Source organism: Acipenser ruthenus, chromosome 10, assembly GCF_902713425.1.
Source record: "Acipenser ruthenus chromosome 10, fAciRut3.2 maternal haplotype, whole genome shotgun sequence".
Lineage (NCBI taxonomy): Eukaryota > Metazoa > Chordata > Actinopteri > Acipenseriformes > Acipenseridae > Acipenser > Acipenser ruthenus.
In genome coordinates, this window is record NC_081198.1 from 22,175,957 (window position 1) to 22,188,169 (window position 12,213).

The window sequence follows — 12,213 nt, forward strand, 5'->3', positions numbered from 1 at the left end:
AAACAGTGAGTTAAAATTCTAAAATTTTAAAACACTTAAAATGTAACTTTTAATAGTTTACATTAAAAATCTTTTAGATACATAAAACAAAACAAAACAAAATCAAATAAAACATTCAAAATAAATCAAATCAAAGGTCCATAAAACTGAAACAAAAAGACTACATAAAACCAGGGCACCGTTGAAAAACGGTCATGCCAGCTAAAAAGGGCGGAATGCTGGCATGACAAAATAAATAAAAGGCTTAGCGGTGCCCCGTAGTCCCGCTCCTAGGAGCTAGCGGTTCCAGTTTTTTCCTTTATTCCATCTTCACGTCCTGAAGTCCGGCGATCCTCCACTCCGCGCAGGCCTTGTCCTTCCCGAGGGTCCGGATGTCCAGAATTACAAAGTCCTTGATAAGAGTTTGTGCCCTTCTGGTCGTGGTGATAGTGTCTAGCTCCTGCTTGTGATAGACACAGACGTTACGGCCTTCCCACAGGATCTGCTTGACAACATTGATGACACGCCAAACGCACTTAGCTGTGCTGGTAGTGATTCCTCCCGCAGGCCCATAGAGCACAGTCTCAGCGGTCATCTTGGCCGTGTCAGCAAACCTGTTTAGGAAGACAGAGACAGAGAGCCAGACACTGCCAGCCACATCACACTCCCAGAAGATATGGGCTGGTGTTTCTCTCTTGCGGCACTTTGCATAGGGGCATGTTTCTACTTGGGCTAGTCCCCTCCTGAACATGAACGCTCGAGTGGGGAGTGCACTGTGGACGGTGTTCCATGCTATATCCTTCTGGACATTACTGAGGCAGCTGTGAGACACATTCTCCCAGATTTTTTGGCTTTGGGTGAGGGAGAAAGTAGCTACTTTTTCAATTTCCTGGGAACCGGCAAGATATTTAGTTACAGCCTTGTATTCCCAGGAGGCCAATTTTGCTTTATCTAAGCCCAATTTATATATAGTGTCCCTTAAGGTTCTATAATACAATGGGGGGTCCCAGGAGTACGGCACGGTGTTATCAATAGTGCAGAGGCCCAAGGCCCTGAGACAGGTGGCAAAATAGAAACGATTCATGTAACATACCTTCCTGTCCAGGGCCTGGATGTTCTTGATAGTTTGCGTGAGCCCCTGCACTCGGGTGAGCTGCACAACGTCCGGGACCCCCTTACCTCCCTTCTTGTCGGCTTTACTCAGAGTGGCTCGTTTTACCCTCTCCATCTTGCTGCCCCAGATAAAGCGGTGGATAATGCGGTCCACCACTTTTTTGGTGGTCCTGTCTGGGGGAAAGATTTTTCCTACATAAGAGAGGATGGGGAACAGTATAGACTTGGTTATTAATACTCTACCCGTCATTGTTAAGGATCTTGTGCTCCATCCGCCAATCTTTTTACGGACCTGGTTAATGGCCGCCGTCCAGCTCTGGGCCCCCGAGCTATTGTTCTCAAAAATGAGGCCCAGAATCTTGATTTTGTCCTTTTTGACAGGGTACATGTCCGACAGTTCCCTATCTACCTGCCAATTTTTAGACACGTAGACTTCGCTCTTGGACTTATTAATCACTGCCCCGGTCGCCGTGCAGTACTTCTCAAGGATATTACTAATCCGAGGTACCGACGATGTGTTGGTGCAAATGAGTGACACATCGTCCATATATGCTGTTGTTTTGACCTGGACCCCGTTGGATCCAGGCAGCTGGAAACCAGTTATATTGGTATCCCTACGAATTGCCTGCAGGAGGGGTTCAATGCACACGACATATAGCAGTGGGGATAGTGGGCAACCCTGTCTGACCCCTGACTGGATAGATATTTTACCAGTCAGGTGCCTGTTCACCAAGACTCGGGTACTAATGTTTGTATATATGGTTTTAACCCACTCCCTAAGTCCAGGAGCGAATTTCATCTGGTCCATCACTTTGTACATATATTCATGGCTTACCCTATCGAACGCCTTCTCCTGGTCAAGGTTGAACAGGCAGAGGGGATGGTTCCGTTCTCTAGAATAAGCCAGAATGTCCCTTGTTAACATTAAAATATCCGTGATGGACCTCCCTGGGACGCCACAAGCCTGGTCGGGGCCAATGACCAAAGGGAGGTGTACTTGTAGCCGGAGCATCAGAGCTTTGGCTAGTATCTTGTAATCCACGCAAAGGAGGCTGATTGGGCGCCAATTCCGTAGATCTTTAACTTCCCCTTTCTTATGAAGGAGAGTAATTACACTCTCCCGCATAGAAGGGCCCAACCGCTTCTCCCTGTAGACCGCTCTGTAGACCTCCGCTAAATGGACTTTTAGCGTGTCCCAAAAAAGATGGTAATACTCACCCGGGATGCCATCTGGACCTGGCGTCTTACCGGTGTTCATGGTCTTAACCGCCTGGGTGAGCTCCTCCAGCGTGAGTTCTGGGTCCTTCTCCTCCTCCTCGTCGTCCCGCACTGAGTCAGGCTCCAACTGGCTCAGGAACCACTCTATCAGGGTGTCATCTGTAGCTTTGATGTTATACAGGTCCCTATAGAAGTTCTCTACCACTTTTTTCACTCCCTCACTATCCTCTACTATCCTCCCCCTGCTGTCGAGCATGGAGGACATCAAGTGCCGCTTCTCCCTCGTTTTCTGGAAGAAGAAGCGAGTACACTTTTCGTCTTCCTCCATTTTTTGCACTTTTGCATTGTGCATGACCTTTCGTTGTTCCTCCCTACAAAGCACTGAAAGATCTAGCTTGGTCTGGGCTATCTCGTCGCTTACAGGGAACCCCCGAAGCTGAAGCAGGCTCAGATGCTGGAGGGCAGCATTCAGGTATTTATATTTGGCTCTCCTTTCTTTTGCTTTCCTCTTGCCTGCTGCTATGAAATAACCCTTAGGGCATAGGGACATGTTCCACCACACTTGTCTGGTTAGCTGCATGCTCCCAGGAAACAACCTGCTGCTGTCTACATCATCACCACATGTGAATAAAAGAAAGAAAGACAGCAAGAAAGAAAGAGAGAAAGAAAGAGAGAAAGAGAGAAAGAAAGAGAGAAAGAAAGAAAGAGAGAAAGAAAAAAAAAGAAGTAAAACGGCGGGAAAACTTGCATCAACACTGGCACTCTCCCTCCAGCAGGGGTAGACAAAATGCTCACAGGAGAGATCCAGATCTGACTTTGACCAACGTTAGAGAAAGGTGTGCACCGTTCCCGGAGGTACTGCAATACCGGGCCGATGCGTGGAGTGGACGGAGCAAGCCCCTGTTCCATCTCCCGATTCCAAAAATCAATTTAATATATGGTCCCCTGATAGGGGACGTATCAGATATTAAACTGATAAGAACAGATACTACACTTGATCTTAGCCAAAAGGCCGAGAAGCGATGGCGACTTGGCCCTTGCCCGGGGCCCCCCAGCCCGGACGGCACAGGGGGATTCAAAGGTGGGTGCAAAATTTCAAGCACAAGCAGACCCCCAAAAAACGGGTTGCTGCTTCCAGAGGGGAAATGTGCAATTTAAGCAGGAGAAAACAAAACAAAGCAAAAACACACACATAACACCAAAAACAAAACATAAACTGGCGGAGTGCGTCTTACAAATAGTCATGCCAAGCTGCTATGCTGTGCAAGGTGCCTTGGGTAACTACAACTGTGCCTCGCTGGCTGGCTGGCTTGCTAAGAAGGTCCTGGCATAGGGACATGTTCCACCACACTTGTCTGGTTAGCTGCATGCTCCCAGGAAACAACCTGCTGCTGCCTACATCATCACCACATGTGAATAAAAGAAAGAAAGACAGCAAGAAAGAAAGAGAGAAAGAAAGAGAGAAAGAGAGAAAGAAAGAGAGAAAGAAAGAAAGAGAGAAAGAAAAAAAAGAAGTAAAACGGCGGGAAAACTTGCATCAACACTGGCACTCTCCCTCCAGCAGGGGTAGACAAAATGCTCACAGGAGAGATCCAGATCTGACTTTGACCAACGTTAGAGAAAGGTGTGCACCGTTCCCGGAGGTACTGCAATACCGGGCCGATGCGTGGAGTGGACGGAGCAAGCCCCTGTGCCATCTCCCGATTCCAAAAATCAATTTAATATATGGTCCCCTGATAGGGGACGTATCAGATATTAAACTGATAAGAACAGATACTACACTTGATCTTAGCCAAAAGGCCGAGAAGCGATGGCGACTTGGCCCTTGCCCGGGGCCCCCCAGCCCGGACGGCACAGGGGGATTCAAAGGTGGGTGCAAAATTCCAAGCACAAGCAGACCCCCAAAAAACGGGCTGCTGCTTCCAGAGGGGAAATGTGCAATTTAAGCAGGAGAAAACAAAACAAAGCAAAAACACACACATAACACCAAAAACAAAACATAAACTGGCGGAGTGCGTCTTACAAATAGTCATGCCAAGCTGCTATGCTGTGCAAGGTGCCTTGGGTAACTACAACTGTGCCTCGCTGGCTGGCTGGCTTGCTAAGAAGGTCCTGGCATAGGGACATGTTCCACCACACTTGTCTGGTTAGCTGCATGCTCCCAGGAAACAACCTGCTGCTGTCTACATCATCACCACATGTGAATAAAAGAAAGAAAGACAGCAAGAAAGAGAGAAAGAAAGAGAGAAAGAGAGAAAGAAAGAGAGAAAGAAAGAAAGAGAGAAAGAAAAAAAAAAGAAGTAAAACGTTGGGAAAACTTGCATCAACACTGGCACTCTCCCTCCAGCAGGGGTAGACAAAATGCTCACAGGAGAGATCCAGATCTGACTTTGACCAACGTTAGAGAAAGGTGTGCACCGTTCCCGGAGGTACTGCAATACCGGGCCGATGCGTGGAGTGGACGGAGCAAGCCCCTGTTCCATCTCCCGATTCCAAAAATCAATTTAATATATGGTCCCCTGATAGGGGACGTATCAGATATTAATACTCTTTTATTGAGATTTTACATTTTTTACATTTACACCCATTCGTTTTTTTCATTCATTTTACATTTCTTTTAAAGATGACATTCATGCATACAGACATACATTTTGTTTTAAAAGCATTTAAAATACATTTAAAAACACCAAGACAATTGTGCTTTGTACATGGTTAAAACAGACACAGATTAAAATCAACATGAAAAAAACCTGTGCTGTTTTAAAAGTGACTGGAAAAAAAGAACCATCTATAAAAAACCAGTGCTTGTGAGGGCCGGGGAGTCCTCTCTAAAAAAGTGAACATAAACCTAGATCTAAAACAGGGACAGGGGAAAAGGGACAGTGTATAAACAGTGAGTTAAAATTCTAAAATTTTAAAACACTTAAAATGTAACTTTTAATAGTTTACATTAAAAATCTTAAAGATACATAAAACAAAACAAAACAAAATCAAATAAAACATTCAAATTAAATCAAAGGTCCATAAAACTGAAACAAAAAGACTACATAAAACCAGGGCACCGTTGAAAAACGGTCATGCCAGCTAAAAAGGGCGGAATGCTGGCATGACAAAATAAATAAAAGGCTTAGCGGTGCCCCGTAGTCCCGCTCCTAGGAGCTAGCGGTTCCAGTTTTTTCCTTTATTCCATCTTCACGTCCTGAAGTCCGGCGATCCTCCACTCCGCGCAGGAGGGTCCGGATGTCCAGAATTACAAAGTCCTTGATAAGAGTTTGTGCCCTTCTGGTCGTGGTGATAGTGTCTAGCTCCTGCTTGTGATAGACACAGACGTTACGGCCTTCCCACAGGATCTGCTTGACAACATTGATGACACGCCAAACGCACTTAGCTGTGCTGGTAGTGATTCCTCCCGCAGGCCCATAGAGCACAGTCTCAGCGGTCATCTTGGCCGTGTCAGCAAACCTGTTTAGGAAGACAGAGACAGAGAGCCAGACACTGCCAGCCACATCACACTCCCAGAAGATATGGGCTGGTGTTTCTCTCTTGCGGCACTTTGCATAGGGGCATGTTTCTACTTGGGCTAGTCCCCTCCTGAACATGAACGCTCGAGTGGGGAGTGCACTGTGGACGGTGTTCCATGCTATATCCTTCTGGACATTACTGAGGCAGCTGTGAGACACATTCTCCCAGATTTTTTGGCTTTGGGTGAGGGAGAAAGTAGCTACTTTTTCAATTTCCTGGGAACCGGCAAGATATTTAGTTACAGCCTTGTATTCCCAGGAGGCCAATTTTGCTTTATCTAAGCCCAATTTATATATAGTGTCCCTTAAGGTTCTATAATACAATGGGGGGTCCCAGGAGTACGGCACGGTGTTATCAATAGTGCAGAGGCCCAAGGCCCTGAGACAGGTGGCAAAATAGAAACGATTCATGTAACATACCTTCCTGTCCAGGGCCTGGATGTTCTTGATAGTTTGCGTGAGCCCCTGCACTCGGGTGAGCTGCACAACGTCCGGGACCCCCTTACCTCCCTTCTTGTCGGCTTTACTCAGAGTGGCTTGTTTTACCCTCTCCATCTTGCTGCCCCAGATAAAGCGGTGGATAATGCGGTCCACCACTTTTTTGGTGGTCCTGTCTGGGGGAAAGATTTTTCCTACATAAGAGAGGATGGGGAACAGTATAGACTTGGTTATTAATACTCTACCCGTCATTGTTAAGGATCTTGTGCTCCATCCGCCAATCTTTTTACGGACCTGGTTAATGGCCGCCGTCCAGCTCTGGGCCCCCGAGCTATTGTTCTCGAAAATGAGGCCCAGAATCTTGATTTTGTCCTTTTTGACAGGGTACATGTCCGACAGTTCCCTATCTACCTGCCAATTTTTAGACACGTAGACTTCGCTCTTGGACTTATTAATCACTGCCCCGGTCGCCGTGCAGTACTTCTCAAGGATATTACTAATCCGAGGTACCGACGATGTGTTGGTGCAAATGAGTGACACATCGTCCATATATGCTGTTGTTTTGACCTGGACCCCGTTGGATCCAGGCAGCTGGAAACCAGTTATATTGGTATCCCTACGAATTGCCTGCAGGAGGGGTTCAATGCACACGACATATAGCAGTGGGGATAGTGGGCAACCCTGTCTGACCCCTGACTGGATAGATATTTTACCAGTCAGGTGCCTGTTCACCAAGACTCGGGTACTAATGTTTGTATATATGGTTTTAACCCACTCCCTAAGTCCAGGAGCGAATTTCATCTGGTCCATCACTTTGTACATATATTCATGGCTTACCCTATCGAACGCCTTCTCCTGGTCAAGGTTGAACAGGCAGAGGGGATGGTTCCGTTCTCTAGAATAAGCCAGAATGTCCCTTGTTAACATTAAAATATCCGTGATGGACCTCCCTGGGACTCCACAAGCCTGGTCGGGGCCAATGACCAAAGGGAGGTGTACTTGTAGCCGGAGCATCAGAGCTTTGGCTAGTATCTTGTAATCCACGCAAAGGAGGCTGATTGGGCGCCAATTCCGTAGATCTTTAACTTCCCCTTTCTTATGAAGGAGAGTAATTACACTCTCCCGCATAGAAGGGCCCAACCGCTTCTCCCTGTAGACCGCTCTGTAGACCTCCGCTAAATGGACTTTTAGCGTGTCCCAAAAAAGATGGTAATACTCACCCGGGATGCCATCTGGACCTGGCGTCTTACCGGTGTTCATGGTCTTAACCGCCTGGGTGAGCTCCTCCAGCGTGAGTTCTGGGTCCTTCTCCTCCTCCTCGTCGTCCCGCACTGAGTCAGGCTCCAACTGGCTCAGGAACCACTCTATCAGGGTGTCATCTGTAGCTTTGATGTTATACAGGTCCCTATAGAAGTTCTCTACCACTTTTTTCACTCCCTCACTATCCTCTACTATCCTCCCCCTGCTGTCGAGCATGGAGGACATCAAGTGCCGCTTCTCCCTCGTTTTCTGGAAGAAGAAGCGAGTACACTTTTCGTCTTCCTCCATTTTTTGCACTTTTGCATTGTGCATGACCTTTCGTTGTTCCTCCCTACAAAGCACTGAAAGATCTAGCTTGGTCTGGGCTATCTCGTCGCTTACAGGGAACCCCCGAAGCTGAAGCAGGCTCAGACGCTGGAGGGCAGCATTCAGGTATTTATATTTGGCTCTCCTTTCTTTTGCTTTCCTCTTGCCTGCTGCTATGAAATAACCCTTAGTTCTGATTTTGACCATCTCCCACCACTCTATAGGGGAGTTGAATAGGTCACGCAAAGTGGTCCACTCAACAAGCCTGCTCTTATAGGCTGCAGCTATGGAGGGGTCATCGAGTAAGGAGGTATTTAATTTCCAGACCCCTGACCCCATCTGGGAGGTCTGAGGGACCTGCAATGTTACCTGCAGGAGCCTATGGTCAGAGAAGAAGACGGCCTGGGTGTCTACTGCCGTCTTCGTAAGGGAGCTGGTATGCAGGACGAGATCTATACGGGAGAAGGAGGTCCCAGATGAGCTCACCCAGGTAAAGGGAGGCACCAGGTCCTTACCTGCATCACACAGGGAGAAATCAGATATTACGGAGGACAAAACTCTACTAGAGCGGTCGTTGCGTGGCCTGCTCTGGTCTACGTCCCTCAGAGCACAATTGAAGTCACCTGACACGATGACGGGTACGTTCCCCAGCAGGAGTGGACGCAGCTGTGGAAAAAATTGAACTCTTTCGTTTTGGTTAGTGGGTGCGTAGACATTGACCAGTCTGAGGGAAGTGTTGTTGTATGTCACATCCACGCTCAGAATTCTACCAGGTTCTACCTCCCTGCTGCTGCGGGAGGTAATAAATGGGTTTTTAAACAGGATACCTACTCTGTCGGCTCTGGCTATGTTGGAGCCCGACCAGAAGGAGTCCCCCAGGGTCCAACTCTCCTTCAGGTCCCTATAATCAGGGCTCGACGAAATACCACACTCCTGCAGAAAGATGAGATCTGCTTTCAAGTTAGCTAGATAGTTTAGTACATCAAATCTTTTTTGTGTCTCCCTGATGCTCCTGACATTAACAGACACACATATCAGGGCCATCAGGGTAGCTAACAAGAAAAGGAGTCGCTGCGTCCACCCCATAGCGACTATGATTGGGAGGTCGGGACACTCTTCCTACTCTTAGCTCTACGCTTGCTTCGAGGGGGCTTGGGCTTATTTGCAACTCCCATCACCCCTGAGAAGGTACTCACTGCTGCCTCGTCCAAGAAGGCACCATCTTTATATGCACAGTACGTGGAGTTGTTTGGGCTATTCAACTCCCCACAAGGTAAGTCTGGTGGAACTTGCTCAGGGCCCCTCGGAACGTGTGGGTCAGCTTTGTCCTGGGGGGGGGTTATGACAGACAGCATTCTTTGGCTGTTACCGTCTGCTGAATTGGAGCTGTTAGCAGACTTCTGGCTTACCGCGTCCAGGGGTATTCCCATGTCCTCCTGTGCTGTATCTAGGAGGACCTCTAGGGGGCCCCTGGTTTTGCCCATACAAGGGAGGGGGTCAAGGATGCTTTGAAGGGAGGCCCTTCGCTTGAAGAGGGTCATTGCTACCGAGGTACTGCTGGTCAGGGAAGGTGTTGACCCCGACCTCTCCCTCGGTGCATTAGTGAACACCTCTTCTGCGAGGTGTGCTAGGGTTTGTGCCAACGACTGGGAAGGCTGGCTGGGGATGCCCTGGCTGGCTGCTACCTGCCCACTAGACGGCAGTGTAGCCGTCCCACTCGCCTCCGTCTCTGCCTGCGAGGGCAAGACTGGGGACTTTGTGTGGACATTATCTGGTTTTGGATCTATGGGGGCCACCTGCAACTTGCTGTCTTTGATCTTGATCTTCTTTCTTTTCCCCCCATCGTCTCTACCCTTTCTTTTCCCCACCCTCTGCTGGTTCTTCATTCCCTTCCCCTCCTTTTCACTCTCACTTTCACTGTCGCTTTCGCTTTCCTCCCCCACGGACTCAATCCTTATGGCGTCATAACGAGAGCCGAGGGGGAGTGCTGGCTCTGAGAGGGCCCTACTCAGGGGGGGGCGCTGCTGGGTCCGGGCTCCCTCCCTGCCTCGTGTTCTGTATCAGAGAAGCTACTGGAGGAGCTAGTGGAGTAGCTGTTGTACTCTCTCTCTGGGCTGGGGGAAGGGGTCCTCGTAAAACGGGACATGTCTCGGGGGCGGGGGGGTGAGGGGGGTGCTGGTGATGATGGTGGTGCTGGAGTCTGGGTTTTGGATACTGTTGGTGGTGATGTGGACTGATCTTTGTTATTTGTTCCCTCTTCCTGCTCAGGCCTAGGCTTGTTCGTATTTGCCTTGCTGGCTCTGGCCATGTTGGCATAGGAAGAGGGGCAGTCCTTAAACAGGTGCCCCTTCTTTCCACACAAATTGCACTGCCTCTCTTCTCTGCAGTGGCTGGTCTCGTGGGGGGCGCCGCAGTTCCTGCACTTGACTACAGTACATGCGGCCGCCAGGTGTCCTAATTCCCCACATTTCCTGCAGAGTTTTGGCATCCCATTATAGAATACCAGCCCTCTGTTGGGCCCTAACACTATGGAGTTTGGAATGTGGCGGACGCCTCCAATGCCCGATGGATCAACATTAAGGCGTACCAGCCACTTTCTGGCTCCTGTCCAAACCCCATCTTCGTCTGTAATTTTCCTCCCTTCTGATGACACCCTCCCATAGCGGTTAAGCCATGTTGTAATATCATAGTCGCTAACAGCCTCATTGAAAAATTGGACAGTAACAACTTTCATTTCTCTGTCTGTCAGTGCATCCACACAAAATTCTTTGTATGGAGCGAGATATTTATTCTCCCCCCAAAAGGACCACATTTCTTGTAACTTTTGGGGGTTCCTAAAACTGACCTCAAACACTTCCTTAAGCCCTGGCAATTTCACCAAACAATTCAAGTCAGAAGGGGAAAAACCCATACCCCTCTGAAGAATGGTCCGGCTGAACTCCAGTCTCGTCAGTCCTGGTTCCGTTTCATCTTGCTTGTTTCTTGTGAAGCGCACCGCATTGTGCCTCCTGGTTTCCTGGGTTGGCCGGAACGCCATCCTTCAGCTGGCTCCTCCGATTGGGGTGGGAGAAGCCTCTGGACGTCCGGGTTGTCTCTCTCTACGGAAAAGAGACAACGTAAGCAGCAAATCTGGGCAGTTGAAGGAACTATTACTTTAGTCCCTGAGGAGATGGTCGCCTCGCAAGAGGGACCCCCTCCCCAGGTGAACGGTGTCCTTCCCTGGTGGAGTAGGGGGCGCTGCTTGGCACCGAGACCACGTAGGAAGAATCGTGGCTGTGACGCCTCCTCGGGGTCCGGGGCCGCCCTCTGCTCCTCCCAGATGGCGCCCTCTGCTGGGCGCCTGCTGCTCTCTCGGTCTGGATCTCGATTACAATCAAGGGCTGGGGATGAGGTCGTCTAGGTCATCAAAGGGTCCTCAAAGGTCGTCTGGATGGTAGGTCCTCCTTCTCTCTAACTCCAGGAACGTCTGGAAAAGCCGGAACCGCCTGAAAAAGAAAAAAACGGGAACCGCCTGAAAAAGAAAAAACTGCTCTCAACAGTCAACAAAATCTTGAAAGACCCTCGGCCTGGATTGGGCAAGCCAAAACCAGACTGAGCATTAGTCTTCCAAAAAGTTGCCGAGCTGAAGAAAGCCAGTCAAAAATAAAAAAAATTCTGTTCCTCCTCACCCGAACAAACCTCTCACAGACCCTCGGAGGGAGCGGGCAATGCCACTACCCTCTAAGCCTTAGTCTTAGAAAGATTTATTCGAACTGAAGAGAAGCCAGAGTATATGGCTGGCTAAGAAGGACCTGGCATAGGGACATGTTCCACCACACTTGTCTGGTTAGCTGCATGCTCCCAGGAAACAAACTGCTGCTGTCTACATCATCACCACATGTGAATAAAAGAAAGAAAGACAGCAAGAAAGAAAGAGAGAAAGAAAGAGAAAGAAAGAAAGAGAGAAAGAAAAAAAAAAGAAGTAAAACGGCGGGAAAACTTGCATCAACACTGGCACTCTCCCTCCAGCAGGGGTAGACAAAATGCTCACAGGAGAGATCCAGATCTGACTTTGACCAACGTTAGAGAAAGGTGTGCACCGTTCCCGGAGGTACTGCAATACCGGGCCGATGCGTGGAGTGGACGGAGCAAGCCCTTGTTCCATCTCCCGATTCCAAAAATCAATTTAATATATGGTCCCCTGATAGGGGACGTATCAGATATTAAACTGATAAGAACAGATACTACACTTGATCTTAGCCAAAAGGCCGAGAAGCGATGGCGACTTGGCCCTTGCCCGGGGCCCCCCAGCCCGGACGGCACAGGGGGATTCAAAGGTGGGTGCAAAATTCCAAGCACAAGCAGACCCCCAAAAAACGGGCTGCTGCTTCCAGAGGGG

General features: G+C 48.9%; 3 non-coding genes and 1 pseudogene across 3 annotated transcripts; all 4 read right to left on the reverse strand.

Annotated features, from left to right (window-relative positions):
• Positions 1–3,143: 3,143 nt before the first annotated feature.
• On the reverse strand, positions 3,144–3,334 carry LOC131739030 (U2 spliceosomal RNA). Its single transcript, XR_009330198.1, has one exon. It is a non-coding gene; the product is annotated as a U2 spliceosomal RNA (small nuclear RNA).
• A 597-nt stretch (positions 3,335–3,931) lies between these two features.
• LOC131739251 (U2 spliceosomal RNA) lies at positions 3,932–4,122 on the reverse strand. Its single transcript, XR_009330419.1, has one exon. It is a non-coding gene; the product is annotated as a U2 spliceosomal RNA (small nuclear RNA).
• Positions 4,123–4,717: 595 nt separating this feature from the next.
• LOC131738688 (U2 spliceosomal RNA) lies at positions 4,718–4,872 on the reverse strand (annotated as a pseudogene).
• A 7,031-nt stretch (positions 4,873–11,903) lies between these two features.
• On the reverse strand, positions 11,904–12,094 carry LOC131738234 (U2 spliceosomal RNA). Its single transcript, XR_009329798.1, has one exon. It is a non-coding gene; the product is annotated as a U2 spliceosomal RNA (small nuclear RNA).
• Between the last annotated feature and the right edge of the window lie 119 nt (positions 12,095–12,213).